Here is a 12,421-nt window from a genome sequence, read left to right as displayed (position 1 = left end):
AAAATAATGTAATAGTTTTATTTACATATTTTTAAAATTACGAATCACGTAAACATATCCATATTTTTTATATTGATTGAAAAGCGAACAGAAATTAAGGTTCTATGAGCTTTTCTGATGATTTACTTAACTAAAACCACTTCGGTTTTTATAGATGTCAACCCGAACAGTTGTTTCATCACTGTGTCGTTTTCAATTATTACAATTTCTGTAATAGTGAAGATTTTTTATTGAGTTAGCAATCATGGGTGCTATTTTCACTTAGAAACACACTGCTATCTGTATTTCCAAGTAAACACCCATATCACTTATGCTTGACATCAGGTTGCTTAAGAGGGATGTTAAACTTGCGATTTTTGGTTGAAATCCCATAGTTCTAACCACTTACCAATATCTACATGAAATTTTTTTCTCCTGATTTACTTTTATTGCCGTTTCTACATCATCAATTTGTACCAAATTGTCCACGAAGCTTGCAGAGGTTAGCTGCAATATTTTTAATAACTGGACATTTTATCGCAGTGGGATTTCAGACTGCGACTTATATTGGACAATAAATAATATTTTAATCCATAAATTTCGTCTTTCTATCAAACGGCTTTGCCACAAGAACGTATAAAACCTTCATGAAACCCGATAGTGTTCGTCCATTTATCAAACGATTGAATTCAACACCAGAGGAAATAATTCTAAATTCGAGCGAGCGCGAAATCGCGAAGACTCGAAACTCCCTTCTGCCAAGTTAATGTGTGTTAGTGCTTCATGATTTTCCGGAAAACGTCATATCATTCATGATACTCAACTGGGATTATTATAATTGAATTTTGACTGCGGGAGGATATTTTTTACAGCCGAGAAACGAATGAATTGGGAATTATTATAAATCGACCAAAGAATGATTTTTTGTCGGAGAATTATATAGAATTTTCCATTTCTTCGTTGATTTTATAAAAATAATGAGTTTTTGGTTTTCAAATGTTTTATTTTATGATTTTATGATTAAAACTTAAATAATATTCATAAAAATTTTGATCAAAATCATATCTATAAGTTGGAATGATATTTAATGACCTCTATAAAATTTGTTTTCACCTCTCAAATTTTTAACTTTTCGAAGGAGAAGTTTATGTTTTCATAAAAAAATCCGACTTGTTAATTTTATGTTTTCTCGACGTTTCAAGCCATTCTGAATCGAATGAGACCAAATTTGGAAAAATTATGTATGTGTGTGTGTTTGTGCGTGTGCATCAACCGATTTTTTGCCGTAAATCGCCGCTTTCTCAAAAACCGTTGGATCGATTTCCAAAATTTAAATACTATTTGATGTATCTCGATGAGGACTATCGTTTATTAGTTTTGTGCGACGATCAGCCGAGAGGTTTCTTTATAAATAGCAGAAAAGTGAAAAAAAAAATGTCCACGTTTTAGCCAGCAATTCTGAATCGATTATGAAAATTCAAAAACCGTTCGAAAAATATTGGTTGGGAATCGTGCTGATTAGTTTTTGGTAAAGATCGGCCGGGCCATTTTCTTGTAACAAAGTGTTAAAAAAATTTTTTTTGGCGATTTTTTTATTATTTTTATGACGGTAGATACCATAGTCTTCTAGATCATACTAAAATATTACGGCCCTACGACAATTGGTTTAACTTTAAAAATTTGTCAAAGTTTGCAAAAATTGGTATCGTTTTTTGGCATTTTTCAAAATTAGACCTTTCATCGACGTTTTCTCAAAAACGCCTAAACCGATTTCAGAAATTTAAAAGCCATTTGATGTATCTCGATGAGGACTATCGTTTGTCAGTTTTGTGCGACGATCTGCCAAGGCTTGTAATTTGGAAAAAAGTGTTAAACTTTTCGTCCACATTTAAGTTCATACTACCAAATCGATTTTAAAAAATCAAAAACTGTTCGAAAAACAGTAGTTGGGAATGATACAGATTAGTTTTAGATGAAAATCTACCGAGCCGTTTTCTTGTAAATAACTGTTAAAAAAAAGCCAATTTTTATGGAACTTTTTTTTGGCGATAGATACTATGGTCTTATAGAACTTACTGAATTATTACGGCCTTACAACAAGTAGCTTAATTGTAAAAATTTATCGAAGTTTGAGAAAAAGAGTAGTTTCTTTGACGTTTGTTAAAATTAAAATTAGACGATTTACTTGGTATAATGATAGAGTACCTGGTTTCATTAAACATACTAAATCATTAAAGTCCTACGGATACTGGTATAATTATAAAAAAATGTTGATATTTGAAAACTTGCTTTAAGAAAATACTCCGATTTAACGTGTTCGTCCGTTTTCAATTATGTGTAATAAATTCACTCGGAATATTTTAATCACTCATATATTAATTTATTTTTTATTGATTAAATCGAATATTTACACATATCGGGAAGTTCATGTAACTTGCCTCAAGGCAAAATGCCAATACTAACTAGTTTAATACTGTATTAATGAATACATTTTAAAACTTTATGTATTTGTCTTTCATATTTGTGTAGTTTTAGAAAATAATTCGGCTAATCAGACAATTGATACATATTTCATTTTGCTGAACCATCGAATAACAGGAACAGTAAATAGAGAGCACTTGTTTCGATCAATGGATTTAACAATAATTCAATTATGTAATTTGATTGAATTTAATGCATCATATCTATCTCATATTACCATATAATTACCATTACCATAGAAATAGAAATATGATAAGCTGATGTTTTCATAACAAGATATTGATAACAAACTCATTTTGGTATGATTTTCAATTTATATAATTTATAAATCATTTTGTTTTATTTTTATCTATGATCTAGTTTGTTGTTACCGCATAGTAAATATTTCGAATTATTTTATAAAAATTAGGTTGGGCAGGTTCGTGGGTAAAAAAGTTTACCACCGACATCTCAAAAACAAATACTTAATGTTAAGATTTATTTAATAACTGGCGAAGGTGTAAATAATAAAAAATAGTACGTAAAGAAGTAAATAAAGTTAAAAAAAGCAATTCTACTGAAGATACCTTGAATAAATAGTTATTCCAACCCTGCTGATGAATATTTTTGACGAAATACGAGATCAAGTTTATACACTTTGTTATCTCTGTAAAAATGTAGCAATGAAATTTATATTTTGCATTAGTTGAATAATGTAGCTATTATTTCGTAAAACCCCTTAAACATTAAGAATAATGATTGAGCCCTTGACAGTCCCATTTAACCCTAACAAATTAAAAAAAAACAAAAAAGACACTTTTTTACAATGATTTGCTGGGAGTTTTACTGAACATAATCAGATAGTTGTTTTTTTTGATATGTATTATTGTTGTGATATAATTGACTTTGTTGCTCAAACTCAAATTGGACCTTCTTGCCCCATCCTGCCCTATTCGTACGTAGTATTCGTTTATTTCATTCATAAATATTTTCGGCAATATTTTTACCGATATCGATAAATTCATTTTAAAACGCCTATTAGAATCAAAAATATAAATATAAATAATTGCCTATTGTTGCAATGATAAATTAGTATACTTAAAGTAATAAATCGATATAATGATTATATAATAATCAGGGAAAAATAATAACATCATAAATTAAAGGTTCTTGTTAAACTTAAACAAAACTTTACAATTTAATTTGTAGCAACAGTTGAATACAATAACAAACTTATGTTTTAATGTTGAGTCTGTATAAGAAACTAGCACAAATATGAAAGTATACGTTAAGAATTGCAGTACTTAGTTTATTGAATAAGTTATGACTCTCCAGTTGAAGAACTTTATTACTTATTTCATAAAAGCTCTGTGTATAAGATTTGAAATATAAAACTTATTTATAAATTTTAAAGAAACTCCGTACTAGCTTTATAGCCAATGCACTTCTTTTCTGATGGTTCGTTGTTTCTTTTTTTTTCGTTCATTCAAAAAACATTTTATGTACAATAATATTGTGTTTTTTAATTATGAAAACAAAATAAATGGATTAAAGATTACATAAAGTAATATGCGAATGATCGAAATACTGACTTCTACATAAAACTATTATAAACAAAATTATTTTAATATTAACTATATTATATTTAGATATAATATTTATATATTTATAGTTAGTAAGTCTAATGCTTTGTTTTATACTAGGATTATATTTAGAACAAAATTATTATTGTCATTATTAGGCTATGAAAGTCTAACAAATTTCGAAGAAAGCTCAAATATAATTTTTCCTCGACTTATGGAAAAATTATCCAAGTACACAAACTTTAAATTAGATTTGATTGCGAAAAAGTCTATTTTTGAAAGCACATTTTCCATTGCGGATGTTTGCTTATTGCTCTCACGATATCGAGTGGGATTTTAATTTAATATTCGTACAAAAAGCTTTTGTGATAAAGTATTATCGTATTTTGCGGCCTATGCTTGATTGTATTGAGATGGAAAATTTTAAAAATTCAGTCACTTTTCATTATGACTACCACATAACTGAAAAAGATCGATATTTTAAACCTATTAATACATAGAATATTTATTCATGAAATAGTCGATTTCTATCTCTATAAAATATTTTCGGATATTCAAAAATTATAAAATTTATTTATTGTCATTATTATTTATATATATATATATATATATATATATATATATATATATATATATATTAACCGATAGTAATACCTTTACTGATGATAAATACGAACAATGCATATACATATATGTATATATATATATATATATATATATATATATATATATATTAACCGATAGTAATACCTTTACTGATGATAAATACGAGCAATGCACGTAATGTCTAACCATTGTCATATATATATATATATATATATATATATATATATATATATATATATATATATATGGTTATTATACTCGTATATAGGAATTTACTAAGTTTTGATATTCTAAGAAACTGTTACTCTTACTTTAATTAACTGGCTTGATATATTATTAATGAACATTACGTTTTATAATTATAAATGTAAGGAAAACTATCTAGACTTCAGGTTTAATTAGTCATAACGACGTGCATTTTGAATATGCAAAGACTTCCGTAATAACTCGACATCGTTTGACATATTAATTCGGTAAATATGTTCCTGGAATATCTCTAATGAAATTTTAAGTAAGCTTCGTGCGTTAGCAGTGTCTTTATGGCATCCAGAGCTTCCTAAAATACATTAAAACTTACGCAAAGTGCAATTTATCTGATACATCATATAGGTTATGACTTTTTAAAATCGCTAAAGTGTGAGCACAACAATAACAAATTTTAAAAATTTGCATGTGTTTCGTGCCAGGACACTAAAAACAAAAAATAAAATTTGAATGTTTACAATAAACAAAACATTATAGCGAATGAGTTCATATGATTGGAATTGGTTACTTTAAAATTCAAATTGATTTCAAAATCATGGTTCTAAAAATAAATATGTAGAAGTAATTAAAGCTCAATTTCTATTTACTCGAGAAGTATTCTTTTCTTTTAGAACGTGTATAGCCAAAACACATGCCATTAAGTCATTTAATATTGAAAAAATCATTTACCATATATTTTTTATAAATCATTACTTGGGGAATAATATCCGAGAATTTGTCATATCCGACTTCCCTAAACTAGTCCTCGATCTTTTAACGAGTAGCGACATTGCTTGTGATTTTTTATCGATTTTTTTATTGATAGAAAAATTCAAGATGCCAAATAACTAGGATTATTTGTTTCATTCTTGCGCACGTTAAAAAAATGCTGATTTATTTACATATATATAAAAATAAGTCGGGTTTTTCTTCCTGACGATATAACTCCAGAACGCATGAATCGATTTGGTAAGAAAATTAGTGGTGCATGGCATCGTGCCTTAATGCAAATTGCTGGAACTTCACGCACCGTAATTAAAAATTAGAGTAATGACTTTAGTGAGAATTATCAGAATTATGCTTAGTTAAGTCAACGAGCAATTCTTGCCGCAAAGAATAATCATGTACACGCACTGAATTTTACCATTCAATCAAAAATTGCTGGCAATTTGGTGACATACCAATGATTCCGACTCGTCTTCCGTTTGACTTCAAACGATTGCAATTTCCAGTTTGCCTTGCGTTCGCAATAACAAGTCGCTTAGTGTTTGCGGGATGACTTTCCAATAGATTATTTAGAAAATTATTGTTTTTCATATGGGCAGTTATACGTTGCCAGTTCACGAGTTGGAAAACCATCCGCTTTGTTTGTGTTAACGTCAGACCAAAAAACAAAAAATGTGGTTTACCAAAGAGCACTTCAATGAAATAGATAATTTGCGGATTCACTTTCATTTACTTAGAGAAGTTCAACTAAAAAACACTTAAATAAATAAATTCATTACTGTTGTGTAATAAAATCAAACTTTTCCTTTTCAAATATAAAACAAACAAAAAATTTCTTCATATTTCTCACGAAACCATCTGGTGGCGAAACGGAGTTCGTCTGGTTTGCTAGTTGTTAATTATAATTAAAGACATTCTTGATTATTTAGGTTTTTATAGTTTTGTTTTAAATTTTTGATTTATATCAGACAAGCAGCTTACGAATTATTAGAAATTTTACCAGACTCATCAGGAGATTTATTAAATGATTTCAGTGAGATAGCAGTACATAGTTAGTATAGTTAAGATACAAGCATCTAAATATTCTAAATGGTGAAATGTAATTTGAAGTAACTAGGCCATAAAAATCTTTAATAAATAAAAATATCTAAAATACTCGCATGCCCATATTATAAATATATCTAAATCCTCTTTTCCCTTTTTTTCAGATACTGGATCATATCGCGCGTGGATCCAAAATGAGGATAATCACCTGTCTTCTCGATTCGTGTATTTTCTCCAAAGACCAGATGAGTCTGTAATTCGTACACCAGAATAGGTGTGTAGAATGTACGATCGTACCGGACTAATTTGACAGCGGTACATGGCGATGTACTACTATGCCAGTCGACTGACAGCTTTGGCCTGTCAGCACCGCCGTTGTCAACGAAATGCCATTCGGACAGATCGAGATGAGATGGACGAGGTCAGTGGGATGAAATTTTATAAATATGACGATTTATATATTGATTCCCTGTTTGCAATCGGTTTTGTGATTCCAATTTGTACCAAAACTACCGAGCGACTATCAATAGATACCATGATTTGCAGCATACAATTGGAGCTGCCTATTGGATGAATCTTGAAAATGTTAAAATCACTGTTAAGTTCGTTTTTTATATTTTTATGTCCAACTAGCTGACCCGACAGACGTTGTCCTGTACCAATGTCTACAATTTTTTAATATAATATACTAATATTTACCGTTTGCCTAAAAATGATAATTATTGTTTTTTAAATTACTCTTCACGCCAAAATACATGTACATTTATGATATGAGCGATGTTACATGTAGAACTGCTTTATATAAAATGATGAGTCTCAATTCCCACACTATATTGGAAATTGAAATCTTTTAAACGGTATAACATAACCATAAACATAACATAACACTGGTACTTCATGTTGGATTAAATTAATTTAATTTTTTATTATTTAAGATATCCAAAATTGCATCTTAAACTTCTAATTGATATCGTGAGGGCCGAATTGTATGTATTCATCTTTACTTTCCCATTTGTTGTTAAAAAGTGAAATTTTTATGAATTTTAAAAATATTGTGAAAAGATTAGTAAAAGATGCAAAAAAATTATATATTGAAAAAAACAATATTGTGTCCAAATCTTGTGTTCGCGCTCCCTAAAGCGTGAGCTCGTATTTTTCGCATGCATCGCAATAAAGGTAGGACCGGCCCTGATTAATACTTAATTTCATATTCTAAGTGAATTAATTTGTCATATGTGTATAATTCAATCTGCCATACATATACCGTATTTTATATTATTTTAATTTCTGGCACATCTCAGCTGCTTTTTGGCAATAATAATGTATTCATTTCATTTTTCTTATTCATAATCATAAATTAATTATACATATTCTAAGGTTCATAAGTAAATTGAAATTTTTGGCAGATGATCGTTTTCATTTATTTTCAATGCAAACAATAACATGTCGTTTTTGCAATTTTTTTTCATTTATTTCTACAATATTCTGCACTCTAGAAATTTTCCTTAACAAACTTCAGAAACATTTATCAAAATCCAAATACTCGTTGAGAAGAAGTATACACTGAGTGATTGTAATTTAATATGAACTTTTTATAATAGCAATAAAGCTCAACTTGATTCTACGTTTTAGTTAGAAAACTTTTGTATGAGAAAAAGAAAAGGGCTGTTTTTAGGGTTTTTTCCGGCAATTTTTCGATTTTTTCTCGCCGTAAGAACCAACCTTGGACATCAACGAATATTTTAAAATAAGAATTGGCCAAATTGGTCCAGGCGTTGTTGAGTTATACGTTTACCAACATATTTTGCGATTTATTTTTATATATAAGATTCTTATTATCCTTTATTGCACCATCTCTCCCAAGTCTTCAATTAACAGCATTTTTCCTAATTATATCATATTTTCCTAATTTGATACTTTATTTAATTGAATTAGCCCTAAACATTCTGGCTTCTATATTTCATTTTTCAACGTAATCCTGTGGCAGACATCTCGACGTTATGCAAAAATGCAAATTTAATTAATTGCATAATTTAATTTAATTTTGTGAAGTCTGCTCTGAGATGATAATTTTTTTCCATTGAGTTAGAGTACGGAGTGTACCAATGTTTATCATCTGCTATTTATTTTTTATTGAATATCTAATTTTGTCAGAATTTATCCAATACTTACATTAAAACCCTCGTATTTTTTTACTTATAATGAGTATATTCAGATATTAGAGGATTTTATTATTCAATTTTTAAACACAGCGTGAGTAACTTTATTTGTAAAGTGGTTGTCTCTTCTTGGCCAAAATTTTACATGGGTTTCTAATTTATGTTATTTTTTACATTATAAATGATGTAAAATATATGTAGTGTTTTACGTATACATTTATATACGTATACATTATACATACATCCTATTTATGTATGTATGAGTAAATACATACAAATAGGATGCGAAATGCAGTTCACCGAACTTCTTCAATTCCAAATCAAAACCCATTTGCTTTGGAAACTATGGCAGGTACTTCCAGAGCTATGTTTGTCATATTCAATTTAGTGTAGTATTTTCTCGACGTCTTCTCCAAAAACGCCATTATAGTTTCGCCTTAGAACCGCCATAAATGTTTGATGTCGCAAGTGCTGAGTTCCGTGTGTTATTCGACATCGGAAAGCTTTATGGAAATTCCGTGGCTTTTCAAAATAGTACCGCAAGTAGCGACACGTAAATACGATTCGGTTATCATAAAACCCCTCCAGTTATTTTAGGGGATCCTCACAAAAGTTATTTGAATATCCCGCTCAAAAATCAATTCAGTCCTGCGAATAAATATGCAAAGTCATCCTGTGCCGGGGATAGACGGTTTCCTTTTTAAAAATATGCAAATACGCACAATTAAGGATATTTGGCACCGCGCCTGAATTTTGGGACGTGACGTTCGGTTCGGGAAGGTCTGTGTTTTAGCACTAAATGGGATTTGACAATATATCAATAAAGACGATTCAATGGTGTGACTTGAATAAATACATATTATTACTTTTAAGTAGCCGAACTAGGCATGCGGTAAATTGAAAAAGGCTACTTTGAATCATTTTAACACGGAAAATTTCAAGCTGAATAAATACAATAAAGATAAAATTATAGCATCTAATTATCTTATTTACTGTTACATAACGTTGAAGAATTAAAATACATATATTAATCTTTCAAAATTTTTTGTTATATTTTTAATTACAATTTTTTTAATTACACTAGAACATTCAGTAATTGTTTTAACGAATATATGGCGTTTTTGAATTGATGGCAAACCAGTAGTTGTCCAATCCAGTTGTGACTAATTGACTATACTCGAAGTATTCGTTGACTATTTATGATTATATATGCAGCTATACCTACGAGAGGCGATTTTCACTTGAGGCTATAGTTGAGATCTATAACCTCAAGTGGAAATTTGACACTAAAGCTGCCTGATGTCAGACTTGGCCATGACTGAATCGAATGAGCAAACCAGGGATTATCATGAAGTTTTTCTCATTTCCGACAAAAATTAATAAACTTGTTTTATTGAACATTTATGGTTTTAAAAGGCTGGCCTGTGGTAGATCATATACTAGTGTACAACATATTTTAAGGAGTTATAACATATAGGTTAACTCTTAAAGAAAATTTAACGAAATAAATCTAAATTTAAGTACAATCCACCTAAAAATAGCATTTTTTTTTAATTTGAGGAGTTTTGTTCTGTTAAGTCTGATAGTTTGGTTAGTGTTATATAATTCTAAATTCTAAAATATTCACTATGATGGTTAATATTTTTCCTTTTTTTATACTTTTTAAATGTTATCTTTATGCATAATCGAATTAAGTGCATTTTTTAGAGCTGATATAGATGGCCTCAGAAAATGAATTTGTAAACTTTGTATAATCTGAATTTAACAACTTTTGGCTGAGCTCTATATCTTATTATTCAATATCTTATTTCTATGAGATCAGTGGTAATCATTAAAATTTTTGTTTAGTATGTCAATACCAAATTAATTTTAGGTATATCGGAAAATAAACTCAGTTATTTTTATAAACAAAAAAAGGGTATAGGAATATTTATATAATAAATGCGGAAAAAAAATTAATGAGGCTAATATTAAATGCAATCTTTATAAATGCGTTTTAAAAACTTCTTGAAATGTAATGCCTAAATTCGAATTCACTAAATCAACAATTAATACACTTGATGTTTTAACCTGAAAACGATATAAAGATTTGTATATATATATATATATATATATATATATATACATATATCTGTTTATGTGTAGTAAATATTATTTGATCTGCGTACCAACGAAAAACATATTAAAAAATCAGCGGATGCTGACGTATCGACAGGAAATTGAAAATATTGCTTTATGAAATTTATATTTATTTTTACACATATATACCCTTTTAATATTTTATATACTTTTATTTATACACCAGGATACACATATACACGTATATAAATATATAATATTAGTAAATGAATATAAAAACATACTAAAAATAATATGAAACACCAACTTTCCTCATCCAAATATTTTTAGATACATTTAATTCGCACAAAGGAAAAAGTTCAACATTCTTGGATAAAAAAGGGGTCGTAAGAATAGTATCATATTCATAAATCAAGTAAATGTCAAGCTTTTCATTAGATACTTTTTATCTTTGCATCATGCAATTGAGTCGATAAAATACTTATATAAGTGTTTCAACCTTTAAAAATCTTAATAATATTTGTAAACATAGTATGTCGGATGCAGTCTCGTCAATATAACCAATATACTTCATAACGTTCACAACTCTCAGATTTCTCCGGAAAATATGTCAATGATGCATGTCTGCTTTCTGTCGGATATATTGAAGATATGACGTATTCACCACAGTCAGTTTTATTGCTTGCATATCGATTCCCTAAGATGAAACCATTCGGGATCTAGTTTATTTTTTTAACTTCCATGTGAGAAGTTATTAACATCAAAGAATATTGTTTTGAATAGCGATCAGAACTTAAGAGTCCTATGAGCTGTTGGGCTAATTTGACTAAGATGGCAACCTGAACAGACGAATATTTCATTGATAAAACAATGCCGGAAAAGGCCTATTTTCACTAAGAAACATGTTGCTATATATATTCCTATGTGAAAACCCATGTCACTGCTGCTTGATAACAGGCTCCTCGAAGAGCGATCGAACCCGGGACCTCAGATTCAGGTCCAGTTGTTCTAGCCAGTTACCATAATTTACACTTACTCATGAATAAACACCATACATTGTTATCGTCCAAATTTTGAATCCATATGTATCTACATCTATTATATCATATACATTTCATCTATTGAAAATTTTTCACGTACTCTTCCATGATCCAATAATTTTTTATTCTTTTTTAAAAAAATCTTTCTCTAAAATTAGCTCCCTGCAAAATAAATCAGCAATCCATTGCAAGCGCACCGGGCATTAATCTTTCAAGGTTTTCCCGTGGTAATTCTATAGCTTAGTGGCGGCCAAATCATTTTATATCAGTTTGATAGGGTCTGGAAAGCATTGATTTTGCAGAAGAAAAATTGACTTTGAGTAAGATTAATTGATATAATGGCATTTTATATATAGTACATAGTAGTTCTATATAAGCATTTTGTAATTATATCATTAAAGTTTTGCGATTTTTATTTCAAAGTGGGTAATCTCAAGTGTAATCTAATACAAACACTGATTTCAGACAGAAAACGATTTTAAATTATCTAAGCAATAATTTT

This window comes from Ctenocephalides felis, unplaced genomic scaffold (assembly GCF_003426905.1).
Source record: "Ctenocephalides felis isolate EL2017-DRISC unplaced genomic scaffold, ASM342690v1 CF-g0.4_SCAFFOLD_00845, whole genome shotgun sequence".
In the NCBI taxonomy this organism is placed as follows: Eukaryota; Metazoa; Arthropoda; class Insecta; order Siphonaptera; family Pulicidae; genus Ctenocephalides; species Ctenocephalides felis.
Note: the sequence above shows the minus strand (reverse complement) of the source record.